Source organism: Gossypium hirsutum, chromosome A13 (assembly GCF_007990345.1).
Source record: "Gossypium hirsutum isolate 1008001.06 chromosome A13, Gossypium_hirsutum_v2.1, whole genome shotgun sequence".
In the NCBI taxonomy this organism is placed as follows: domain Eukaryota; kingdom Viridiplantae; phylum Streptophyta; class Magnoliopsida; order Malvales; family Malvaceae; genus Gossypium; species Gossypium hirsutum.
Window position 1 is genome coordinate 54,559,747 of NC_053436.1, and position 14,330 is coordinate 54,574,076.

Sequence of the window (14,330 nt, forward strand, 5' to 3'; positions counted from 1 at the left end):
ATGCAATGTCAACCAATCCATACCTAAAATAACATCGAATTCTTCGAATGGAAACAACATTAAATTAGCCAGAAAATAGTGACTTCAAACCATCAAGGGACAATTCTTGCAAACTCTATTAACTAATACATGTTTGCCTAAAGGGTTTGACACTCTAATAACAAACTCGGTAAACTCAACAGGCAAACTTTTACTAGTTACCAATTTCACACATACATAAGAATGAGTCGATCCAAGATCGATCCATGCAACTGCATTGTGTTATAGAGAGAAAAAGTACCAGTGATAACATCCGGAGATGTCGCTTGTTCGCGAGTATGGATGGCATAGGCTCTGGCAGGTGGTCAAGCTTTGGATCTTACAACGGTGTCTTTCGTCATACCCTTACTACTAGTACCATTTCCGGTATTTCTCGGTGGCCTACCCCTTGTAGCGGTATTACTCAGCCTCACACTCTGAAATTTTTCCTTCTCAACCATTTTAGGACAATCACGGATAAAATGCTCTTGAGAGCCACACTTGAAACATGCCTGGTCATTCACCCTACACTCGCCGAGATGACGTCTACCACACTGCGGACATTTGGGTTTATTAGACCTTACATTGCCCACACTCGCCATTGAGGTTGCTTGAGATTTAAAACTCGAATGTTGTTTCTCACGATCTCTGCGGGAATACCCTACTGAAACATTCGAACGAGAATACATTTATTTAGACTTCTTGGACTGAGATGGAAACAACTTACTCATCTGTCTTTTCTTTGAATCGGTAACACCCCTCACCTATATCCAATGCCAGGAGAGGGTTCGAGGCATTACGGGACTTAAACCTTCACCAACATACAAAATCGGGTCATCAAATTTCGCCCAAAATTAAAACTTTTCAAACACATGCGTATCATCCCTTATACAGGCCTAAAACATACATCGGGGCAATTCGGGACAAAACTAAGAACATTCAATAAACTTTGGGCAACTTAATAAATTCTCTTGCTTTAGTGAGTCACACGCCCGTGTGGGTGGGGCCGTATGGTCACACACGCCCGTGTCCTCAGCCCGTGTAACTCTCTGTTTATGATGTTAGCATGTATTTAGGGGCACACGGCTAAAACACACGCCCGTGTGTATAGCCCATGCACGAAACTGACTTAAAATTTTAGGTGCAGGGGACGCACAGCATACCACACGCTCATAGGGGTAATCTGTATGTCACACAGGGCCTAGACACATGCCCGTGTGTCTACCCGTGTGGACCTTGTAGGGCTATTTTCCAAGTCTTTGGTCACCCTCTATCAACCAATCACACTTATAGGTTATCTTAATACATAATAAGGCCAGATTATACACTTACATATAACCTTGATAAACCTCATTGCATGTAAACCTCATATCATCAGTTTTATACATGCTAGGTTAATTTCCTTTTTGTATTAAGGGTTTCCATGTCTCATTGACACATTTAAGATTGGCTCATTCTTATAACTCATTTCTAATTATAGTCAAGCCATCCCATGTAAACATAAACATGCATAGATTTGTAGGTCATAGCCTACTTCAAAATGAGCCAATTCCCATGGCCATATACAAATAGATGTGTATATCTTTACATGTCTTCATTATGGCTAATCAAATGACATATTTAACAAAATAAACCAAGAGCCCTATACATGCCATTGAACAAAATAAAAGTGCCTATATACCAAAGCTAGACTAGTTGATAGTATGTTGACTCTCCAACCGTCTTTCAATCTTTACGAGTCCTCGAGCTCTGTAAGACAGGAATAAGAGAGGGGTAAGCATTTACATGCTTAGTAAGCTCGAATAATTGGAAAGTAAACTTACCGATCAATTACCAGACAACCATATCAAAGCAAATAAATCAACAAGAATGAAATAGTTTTACTATCACATGCATTCAATCAACAAGTTAGTCACAATAATAATGCACCATGTAATTTGTCTTAGATGAGCTCATCATTCGTAATTTCATTTATATACATCATATTAATCCCGTTGAGTTTCTAGGAAATCTAGATGGATTATCCATTATCCGTCAAGTCATAAGAATGATCATTTCAAGTATGCACTCCCGCGAATCTCACATCTTACGGCGGGATTACCAGTCCAGGCTAAATCCCCCGCATCGTAAACTCATAAGGTGAAGTCGGGATTACTCGTTCAGGCTAAATCCCTTATAGCAACAAAAACCCTTAATGAGCTCGGATCTGAATTACCAGTCCAGGCTAAATTTAGACCCTAATCAGATTACCTGTCTGGGCTAAATCCACAATGCACACATATTCTTTGGGAGGCTCGATCAGTCAAGGAACACCCGTCCAGGCTAGATCCTTTTTTTTATTTGAATTCAACGGATTACCTGTCCGAGCTTAATCCTTTCTGCAACACATGCAGGATCTCGAGTCATATTAGCCATGGTTTATCCATCAGATTTCCTTTTCAATCTCAACCGAGACATTTATCAACATGTCATTATTAAGGATATATTCCATAGATTTTCATTCCATCATCAAATGCAATTACCATACATTCATAAATCATGCAATTAAGCATACTATGATTTTACTTTAAGTTATTCGAACTTACCTGGTAGTCGTCTTGGTATCGTGTTTCGGTTATTCTGAAATCTTCCGTTTTCCTCGATCGACCTCCGAAATTTGTTCCTTGGGGTCTATAACAATAAAAATAAATCATTAACACCTCACATTGTACTTTTTGAGTCTACATTTCACCCCTGTCCAAATGATCATTTTGCCCCTAAGCATTCACATTTTTATGATTTAGTCCCTAGGCTCGTATAATGGAATGCATGCAATTTCTTCATTACCCAAGCCTGGCCGAATGTTCTTTCCTCTTATGGCTACCCACATTTTTCCATTATTTCACATTTCTACCTCACATTTTACACCTTTTGCAAAAAGATCCTTTTTAGGGGTTTTTCATGAAAATCACCTAGGAAAAGATGTTTAACATACATCCAACTTCCATATTCCTCCATAAACCATCAAAATACAAGTAACTCATGCATGGGTAAATTTCTAAACATGAACCCTAGCATGAAATATAGGTTGAAATAGAGAGAGTAAGCTACCATGATTTCAAAAATACGAAGAACACAAAAAACGGGGCTTGGGAGCACTTACTATTGAGCTTGAAAATGTTGAAAATCCTAGCTATGGTGACTTGAGAATTTCATCTGGACAAGGAAGAAGAATGGCTGATTTTTGCCTTCGTTTTCCCATTTTATTTCATTAAATTGCCAAATGACCAAAATACGCTTAAGCCATTTCTTTAAAATTTCATCCATACAAGCCCATTTTTGTTCAAAAACTTAGAAATTGGGAAAATTGATCCTCAAGGCCTTCTAATTAATATTTTAAAGCAATTTCATACAAATTGCTTCTAGAACCCAAGTTTTTCAATTTATTCAATTTGGTCCCTAATGTCTAATTGGACACCTTACTCAAAGAATTCCTTCATGAAACTTTAACACATGGATGTTCTCATATTCAAGACCTCATAATAATCATAAAATAAATATTTTGATGTCAAATTTGTGGTCTCGAAACCACTGTTTCGACTAGGCCCTATTTCAGGATGTTACAGAATCTCTAGCTTCAAGATCAGCTTTCCTCTTCTCTTTATTTAATTCTTTAGCCTTACAAGCTTGTTCAAAAAATACCACAAACTCTTTTAGCTCTAAAATCCCAAATAACACATGAATGTCTTCATTGAATCCATCCTCAAATCTCTTACACATGATTGCCTCGGTCGAAACACACACCCGACCATATTTACTCAGTCTGAAAAAATCTCGTGCATACTCTGTTATGGTCATACAACTCTGTTTCAGCTCAAGAAGCTCCTCTCTGGCTAATATACTTCTTGCGAAACTTATCCTGAAAGAAGTCCCATGTGACTCTTTCTCTTGGAACTACAAATACAAGCATATTCCACCAGTGATATGTAGAATCTCTCAGAAGGGAGATAGACACATTAAACATTCATCCGGAGTGCATGACAGCTCATCAAATACTCTGATGGAATTTTTGAGCCAAAACTCGACTTTTTTTAGATCATTATCCACATTAGCTCTAAAATCTTTCTCCCCATGCTTTCGGATCTTATCTATCAGGGGCTTGTTCATTCTCATGAAATCCATACCTTGAGGGGCTATGGGAACCGGTCGAGGAATTGGTGGGGGTGGAGGAGGTTAGGCATTCGGATTTGTTCGAACAAATTTTGTATACCACTCATTCATCATGTACAGAAAGGCTTCCCTGCCTCCTTCTGCTTGACTAACTGTAAGGGCTCTACTATCAGACGGGTTGCCCCTTGAGCGAGAGTCGGCACATTACTTTCTAATTCATCAGTCTCAGCTCAATTGGGATCCATTACCATACGAAAACAAAATTTACAATTGTCAGGAGTCATCACACTATCACAGTTCATTTATGGAATGTATAGCTAAACTCGTACACACGCTATGTTAGTTCGAGAAAAACTAAACTGTAGCTCTGATACCACTAAATGTAACACCTTTTACCAGTATTCAACACCGGAACAAGGTACGAGGCATTACCGGACTTAAACTCAAACAAGCATTCGAAACTGAGACATGACTTTCTACTCAAATTTAAAACTTTTCAGAAATATTCATATCATCCCTTAAATGAGCCTACAAGGCCCAAAACATGCTTTAAGAGTGGTTCGGGACTAAACCAAGAACTTTAGAAAACTTTCCAACACTTGGATAATTTTTTTATCAAAACAGGGGTCACACGCCTGTGTGGCTTGGGACACGCCCGTGTGGTCACACACACCCGTATCCCCAACCCGTGTAACTCTCTGTTTATGAAATCATCATCAAATTGAAGTCACACGCCAAGTCACACACCCGTGTGATTAGGCCGTGTAGGCGATTCAATTTTCATAATTTTCATAAAATAGGTGCAGACTTCACAGGCCCTGGGCACATGCCCATGTCCCTGGGCTGTGTTCTTCACATGGTTGAGACACACAGTCGTGTCTCTGCCCATGTGGCCAATTCGAAACCAAAATTCAAAATGCAAGGGACACACGGCTAGATCACACACCCATAAGGCAAGCCGTGTGTCACACACGGCCTAGACACACGCTCGTGTGTCTACCCATGTGGACAAAAATAAGGCTACTTACCAAGCCATTTTTCCACCCTTACTTGCACCAACCTACACAACAATAAGTAGCACAATTCCAAGCATATTCATACAACCAATTCAGCCACATACAAATATCACCAATTTATCAACTCAATCCATGCAAATTCGCACATCGATGAAAACATCAACTTATGCATAGATATACTTAAGCCGATATTAACCAATTTCAATGGCCATTTACAAAATGAATTATCTAATAACATAAGCCAACACTTTTGGCCCAATCAACTATGACACATAACAAAAAGACCAAGTCCCTATACATGTCATAACTCAAAATACTATAATCATAAGTACCAAAATGAGAATTTGATAGTGTAGATGGAACTCCGACCGTCTTCGATCCCCGAGTTGGCTTGGCGAAACTATAAGACAAGGGAAAAAAAATGGGGTAAGCTTTAAAGCTTAGTAAGTTCTTATGCAAATAATAAACATCATATACACACATTTGTCATGCAATTTACATGAAGTGAATTAACATATATGTCATTATAAATATCATAGTCCAACTTGCCAAGATATTATTATAACCTTAGAATCATAACTTGCACAATCATAACCTTACCGAGGGTTCATCACATATTGAGCTCATTTAGCATAAGTCTTACGTACATACCCGTGCCAACTTACAACAAACCATGGTCTCTCATAACATTAATATCTCCATCACATTTCCCATTGAACCACTTGAAATACTAAAGGAGACTCGGGTAATCTCATAAACATAGTACCATACCAATGTCATATCCCAGATATGATCTTATATGGGGTCTCATATCGATACCAATAGCCCATCTATGGTCTTACACAAAATCTCATACTGATGTCATATCTCAGATATGGTCTTACACAAAATCTCATCTAACCCTAATGTCATAACATTTGTATCCTAACTATTCCTAAGGTTCAACCGAGATATTCCTCACTCATCAAACTTTGTCGACTTCATCCGTAGGGTCAATCATAATTTCATACAATATTAAAGTATTTAAAGCATAAATAATAATGCATTATTTACATACGAACTTACCTCAGTAAAAAATAGGAGAAATGGATCTAATCATCAATAACCTTGTTTTTCCCTCGATCAAGGTCCGAACTTCGTTTTTCTTTACCTATAATCGAAAATTTAGCTTATTTATTATTCACATTATTTAATTTAGTCCAATAATCATACTATGGCAAAATTACACTTTTCCTTTAAACTTTGACATATTTATATTTTGTCCCTATGCTCGTAAAATGAAATGTATTCAATTTCTTTGTTACTAAGCCTAGTCGAACCATATGTATACTCATATCAACCCAAATTTTTCATAAAATCAGACTTTTACTACCCATTTTACAACTTTTTACAAATAGATCCCTTTTTGGTGTTTTCATGGAAAATCACTTAGTAAAAGTTGTTTATTACACATCAAACTTTCATTTTCTACCATTAAAAATAAAAAAAACATGCATGTCATACATGGGTAAATTTTTAAACATGAATCTTACTTCAAAATAGTGGTAGAAATGGAAAGATCGGGTGAATACGACTTTAAAAACGTAAAGGGCATTAAAAACGGGGCTAGGATGCACTTACTATCAAGCTTGAAAGTTAAAGAAACCCTAGTTATGGAAAGCTTGAGAATTTCAGCTATGGTGAAGAAGATGGACACCAATTTTGACTTTATTTTTCCTTTTTATTCTTTTATTTACCAAATGACCAAAATGCCCTTTTCACCTTCCTTTAAAATTTTATCTCTCCGTGTCCATTTTTGTATGCTAACTTAACAATTGGTCTAATTATCATCTAAAGACCTCTAATTTAAAATCTCATAGCAATTGGACACCTCTAGCATGTAGAACTCAACTTTTGCACTTTTTACAATTTAGTTCTTTTGACTAAATTGAGTGCCCAAACGTCAAAATTTTCGAACGAAATTTTCACAAAATCATTCCGTAAAATTGTAGACCATAAAAATATAATAAAAATAAATTTTACTGTGTCAGATTTGTGGTCCCAAAACCACTATTCTGACTAGCCTCAAAATTGGGCTGTTACAATCGATGCCTTATTGTGTGTAGTCTTTCCCTACAAGTCTAGCTTTATGTGTTTTCACTTTCCCTTCCATATTTCTCTTTTTCTTTTAGATCCACTTACACCCTATTGGTTTAATCCCAGCAATAAGTCTACAAGTTCCCACACCGTATTGGATTTCATAAAATCTATCTCGGTATCCATGGCCTATTTCCAGAGCTTGGAATCAACATCTTGCATAGCCACTTCCTAAGTGAGTGGATCATCATCCTCATGATTGGCTTTCATATGATAAATACTACCATCACAGATGATGAAGTCCAGTTTCTTAGAAACTCTCCCACTACGATGGATTCCCCTATGTTGTTGATTATTTGCAGGTTTTTCTACAACTTTCTCGAGAATTGAACTTGGTGATTGTTCTAAAACTCCCAAAATTTCCTCGAGTACCACTTTACTTCGAGGCTTAAATTTATCCATGTAACTTTCCTCGAGGAAAGTAGCATGAGCAGAAGCTTTGATAGTATTATCTTTCATATTGTTGAATAATCCACCCTTTGTTCCTTTAGAATATCCTACAAACATACACAATTATGTCCGTACATCGAAAATTTTTTGCATCCTTATCCAGAACGTGTGTTGGGCAACCTCATATCTAAAGTGATTTAAAACGGGTTTCTTTCCATGCTACAGTTCATAAAGTGTCTTACAAGCAGACTTGATTGGCACATCATCCATAATATAGCAAGTTGTTTGTATCGTATATCCCTAGAAGGAAGTAGGGAGTTTTGAATAGCTTAACATTGAACGAACCATGTCAAGTAAGGTCCTATTCCTTCTCTCAGCTATGACATTCTGCTATGGAGTGCCTTATGCAGTCAACTGGGATAAAATCTCATTCTCTATGAGGTATCTTAAGAACCCTTCGAACAAGTATTCCCCACATTAGTTAGACTGAAGATTTTTAATGGATAAACCTAATTGTTTTTCCACTTCTGCATGAAACTCTCAAAATTTATCAAAGGGTTCACTTTTGCGATGCATTAGATACACATATCCATATCGAGAATATTCATCGATTAAAGTCACATAATAATCGTAACTTCTTCGGGCACTAATGCTCATGGGACCACATACATTAGTGTGCACAAGTTCTAAAGGTTGGTTGGCCCTTGTACCTTTTGTATTAAAAGACCTCTTTGTAACAACCCGATTTAGACCCTAATCGTAACGGTGGTTTCGAGACCACGAATCTAAGTCAGAAAATATTTTAAAATTATTTTCTGTGTTTATTATGTGTGAATTTATATCTATGAAATTTGTGTTTCAATTTTATCGTTTGAGTGTCTGATTAAATAAAATGACTTAATCGCATAAAATGAAAATTTGATGGTTAATTATAAAAGAGCCAAGATGAATGTGTCATTATAAGAGGCAATTCTTATGTTGCAATTAAGCAATTTACTTTATGTTGGGACGGCATTAGACATATAATATATGGTTTTATCATAAAACCATTAAGCTTAAATAAGTAAATTAAACATTAAGTTAATATATGTTATAATATAGCATAAAACATAAAAAAAATTAAAGCCATTTTGTTGTTCATATTGTTCTTGTTGAATGCAAAAGAAAAGAAAAATAAAATTAAAGGGTTTTAGGGTTCGGCTATTCTCCAACTTGATTCAAGGTGAGTTTTAGCTAGGTTTTTGATAATTTTTACATTTTTGAGATCGTTGCTAAGTTATCTACAAGACCCATGCTTGAATTTTTTATTTTGATGAATATTTTGAGTTATGCCATTTTTGAAAGCTTGTGATTTTTGTTGTTTGATAATGAACTATGAAAGATATGTTTTGGGTTAACATGTTTTAGATGATTTTGAGTAATTAGGACTAAATTGTAAAACTAATAAATTGAGGGACTAAAATATGAAATAAATGAAATATATGGACTTGTATGGACACTAGGAACATTCGGCCTAACATAGGTGTGTTGAAATTTTGCATATTTTTTGTTTTGTGCAATAGGGACTAAATTGTGAAAAATATGAAATGTCAGGGGAAAAAGTGTAATTTGCTCATTTATGTGTTTTTGGATGAATTTGATTGAATATTTGATTAAATAAGTTTAATTTATATTAATTTAGATCGAGAAAAGAGAAAATCAGATTTGGATCGGGGGAAAACTAAAGTTGTCGACAAGCCGTCCCATTCCGTTTTTCATCGTCCAAGGTAAGTTTATGAGCAAATAGGCGTTGTTTATTTTAGTTATATGTGAACTATATATGCTGAAATGAAATATGTGAATATATATTTGTAATAGCTGAATGTATACAAGCTTGGCAACTATGTTTGTGAATTCATTACGACCGAGTTACGACGTCCGAAAGTCCCGTATGAACCTTAGGAATAGCTAGGATACATATGCCATGACATAGGATTCCGTTATGTGATGTGCGAGTAAGACCACGTTTTCTATGTTGGCATCGATATGTGACTCCGATATATGTGTGTGAGTAAGACCCTGTTTGGGACAGTGGCATCGATATGTGATTACATGTAAGACCACGTCTGGGACGTTGGCATTGTACGATATATGTGATTATCTGAGTGTCCTATCCAATTCCGAATGGTTCATCGGGCAACGATAGGTTGTGATCGAATGTGCAAACTAAGCTAAAATGAACAGGTATGAATTGGTTTATTACCTACTTGAGATAAGGTAAGTGAGTTACTAATGTGAACATGTGTGCTATGTGAAGTATATTCGGCCATTGCTATGTATATGTATATGTATATCATATCATATTTTGACTCAAGAGTATATGTATATGTGTTAACATAATGATAATTAGCTTTGAAATCGAAAGATATTTTGTTAACATTTATATTAATTATCTTTGAAATCGAAAGATATTTTGTTAACATTTATATATGTGTATTCGGCCTTTCGTAAACTTATTTGTAAAAGTATATGTTATAAGTGAAACCAAAAGATTCTGGGTTTAATATGATTATGTTAGTATAATTAGATTTACTTTAAATGAATTGTTCATATCATTGAATAGTTTATTTGCTTATGACTTACTAAGCTATAAAAGCTTACTCTATGTGTGTATGTTTGTATTTGTTTTATAGATTTTGGATCAAGTTACGAGCTCGGGGATCGTTAGCAAAGTCTACCACACTATCGACTGTCTTCGGTATCTTTATATATGAAGTTTCAAATATATGGCATGTATAGGCTGGATTATGTTTTGAAATGTCAAATTTTGGTTATGTATAATCTAAGCCATACGAAAATGGCTTAACTTTTATGTTTGAATTCGGTTATGTTGAGTATGGTTTATGTTCATCTTGTTTATGAAGTTACATGTTATGAATGTTTAGTATGTGTGGTAAGTATTATATGCCTTGAAAATGGTTGATAGTTTAGGATGTACATGTGGTTGGTTTCGTTAAGGTTGTGAATGGATAAAAGCATATGTGAATTTGGTTGTTATGTTTGATCTAGGTGTTAAAATGTGTGAATTGGCATTGAAGGATACATTGTTATGTTCGAACATGGTAGGAGTTTATTATAATATGTTTTGTTTTGTGGATGGTTTAGTAATTAGGCTTAGTAATGGAATAAAATATTGATGATATATATGTGTGTGTGTGTATTCAAATGAGTATTGGTCAATTTGTTTCGGTTTGTAATGGAAATGTATATGCATATATTATGTTTGAATGGTTGATAAAATAGGTATGATTGATGAAGATAAATAGATAGTTAATAAGTGACAAGTATATATTTGTATTCGAAAACGCAAATGGTAAATTTCTAACTTAATATTGAATGGTGGAATTAGTATGACTTTAATGATTAACTTTGATAGCCGAATAGGTAAGTAAATGAATTGAATATGTATTTGTAATTTTGTTATGAAGTTAGCTTATTGATTTTGATATGTTTGATTTGATTACATGATAGTTAAACATATTATTTAGTTTGTATATTAAGTGATATTATCATGTTTAAATTTGGTCTTGACACTTTATAGCATTAGACAAGAGTATGTTATGTGAACTAGGCCAGATATGTTTCATTATTAATGTATGAAAATGGTACAAATTTAATGTGGTTAAATACATAAAGATTTTAATGTTTAACGAAATTTATTTGATCATTTTGTGAAATTGATAATGTCACATATGCTAATGGACAAAATGCCATGTGATATGTTTTATTTGGTTAAACATGCGCATGTATAGTATTAAGAAGTAAAATGTTTGACTTTTATTTAGGTATTTGATTATCATTAAAATGATGAACATATGATTCGTATATGCAATATAATTTATAATGTATGTTAAATATTTAATTAGTTATATGCTTTATATATATGAATATGACTTGTGTTAATATGAGAATGTTCGATATTTAATTAGTTATATGCTTTTGTTCAATAATGCCTCGTAACCCCATTCCAGCGATGAATACGGGTTAGGGGTGTTACACTCTTAGTCATTTCCCTTCCAAGAAAGATTCACATTGTGGAAGACTTAACTTCCTTAAGCATACTTAAGGGACTATCTTTCACGAGTCTAGTGATTCTTACTTGGTTAATATGACCAAGTTTTAAGTGCCATAGGTACCCCTCATTAGAGTGAGAAATTTTAAGCTTTTTATTCACTATTTCAGTTTGAAGCACTGAGTAGTTATTTGGTTTGATAAAGTAAAGATTGTTTTCCATCCATCTATTACAAGTTAAAGAACAATTTCTTGAATAGTAATCCTTTTATTGAATGTCACGGTATAACTATCATAAAATAAACATGCTACATGAATTAAATTCCTCTTAAAATGAGGTACATAAAACACATTCTTTAAAACAAAATCTTCCCAAAATTATCAAAGTGTAAAATAACTTCTCGCACTACTTCAGTTGAAACATAGCTCCCATATTCGATCCGCAATGAGAGGCTTCTATCACTCAGACTTCTTGTTTTGTTGAACCCCTATAAAGAAACACACATATAGTTAGTGGCTTCAAAACCAACAACCCAGTTATCAATTGATTCTTCCACTAAGGAAGCTTTTACCATAAAGAGTTCCTCACCTTCACCCTTTTTGGCTAGGTAATCCAAATACTCCTTACAATTTGATTTGAAATGCCCTTTCCTGTTGTAGAAGAAACATTTGATCTCTTTAGGATATTTTGACTTCTTAGCTTTCTTCCTATCCACACGAGGTGGAACTAAAGACTTATTCAGTTTCTTCTTTCCCTTAGCTTTTTACTTCCATTAGAAGACGAGGTGTTAGGAAATGTGCTCATACTATAGTAAACAAGCAATTATTTTCTATATATTTGAACGATGAATAAATCAATTTCACATTTCATTTTTATGTCTTTTGTATTTCTATCTTTCATATTTTGCATGCATAGCAAAATTGTGACAAGCAAATATTAGCTTATTGATTGTTTAAATTCAAATTGATGATAATGGCACTGTAAGAACGCATACATTGCAAGAAAGATAACTTACTTCAATAATAATCTAAACAAGCCCGTAATCCTATAAAAGAATCAAATTTAGCATTTGATTAAAATACTAAAAAGGATTATTATGTCGTCTACAATTCCAATTGAGTAGATGACTAGTCTTGGCTATCGAAGTAGATGACTCCATGGGTAGAGACATAGATGTATTCATTGGCAGAATGATATATTGGACTGGACCCAAAATGAATTAATTCTAAATCCATTTGTGAATTAATTCACTAATGACATTCATGATGTGATTTACCTAAATCCTAAGTTAGTCATTGACCATGTGTATGTAACTCATGTGCTTTGATATAAGTGGAGGTTTATGCGCTATAGATATTTCAGCCGATAGCCGTCATGTTGGGTACATGACTTGTGTATGGCATGACTTTACTAGTAATAGTGGAATTTATAACTTAATTAAAGAGTTAACTATATTTCTTGTAACAGTCCATTTTTGGAGTCAAATCAGAACAGTGGTTTCGGGACAACAAATCCGAGGTCAAAATATTTATTTTATTATTTTATTAAACTTTACTGTTTGAACGCTTAATTCAGTAAAAAGGACTAAATCGCGTAAAGTGTAAAATTTGAGTTCTAATAGTTAAAAGTATTAGAGAGCTATGAAATTGAATTGTGAGAGTCCTTATGTTGAAATTAGACCATGATTAAGGTTAGTGGACATTTATGTCCATGATTTATGTCTTATATTAAGGTTTTATTAAAGGTTAATTTAGTAATATGTTTAATAAGGTTATATTAAATAAAACCAAAATCATTTTTATTCATCTTCTTTCATCCTTGTTGCCAAAATTTAGAAAGAAAATAAAACTATTCTTTAGGTTTTCATTCGGTCACTTTAAAAGCAAGATTAAGGTATGGTTTTAGTTCTGTTTTTAATGATTTCTACGTTTTTGATATCATTGCTAAGTATTCTAGCTAGCCCGTAGCTTAGATTTTGAAATTGCTAAAGATTTAACATGTTGACATTGTTGAATGCTTGAGTAATTTGATGGTTAATGATAGATCATGAAGGTTTATTAATAGTTAAACTAGTTTTGTAAAGTGATTTTTGACAAAAATGTCAAAAAGGGATGAAATTGAGAAACTGTAAAATTAGGTAGGTAAAAGTGTGAATAATAAAAGATATGGGCTGCTAGGGACTCCATTAAAATTTGGCTAAGCATGGGTTATACTAAATTGCATGAATTTGCAATTTTATGTGATAAGGACTAAATTGTAAATATGTAAAAGTTTAGGGGTAAATGTGTAAATTTTCCAAAATATGAATTATGGGCTAAATTGAATAGATTGAATACTGAATGTTCTGAATTTGATAATATATAGATCAAGATAAGCTGAGATCGAAATTAGATCGGGGAAAAAAAAAGTGGACAAATAGTTGATATTTACTATTCGAGCTATACGAGGTAAGTTCGTATAATTAGAATCGAACTTTTAAATACTTGTAATTATTTGAAATGTATGTATATAGTTGATTAATTGATATACTTGGAACATGAATGCCTTATTGATATAGACTGTTAGTTACC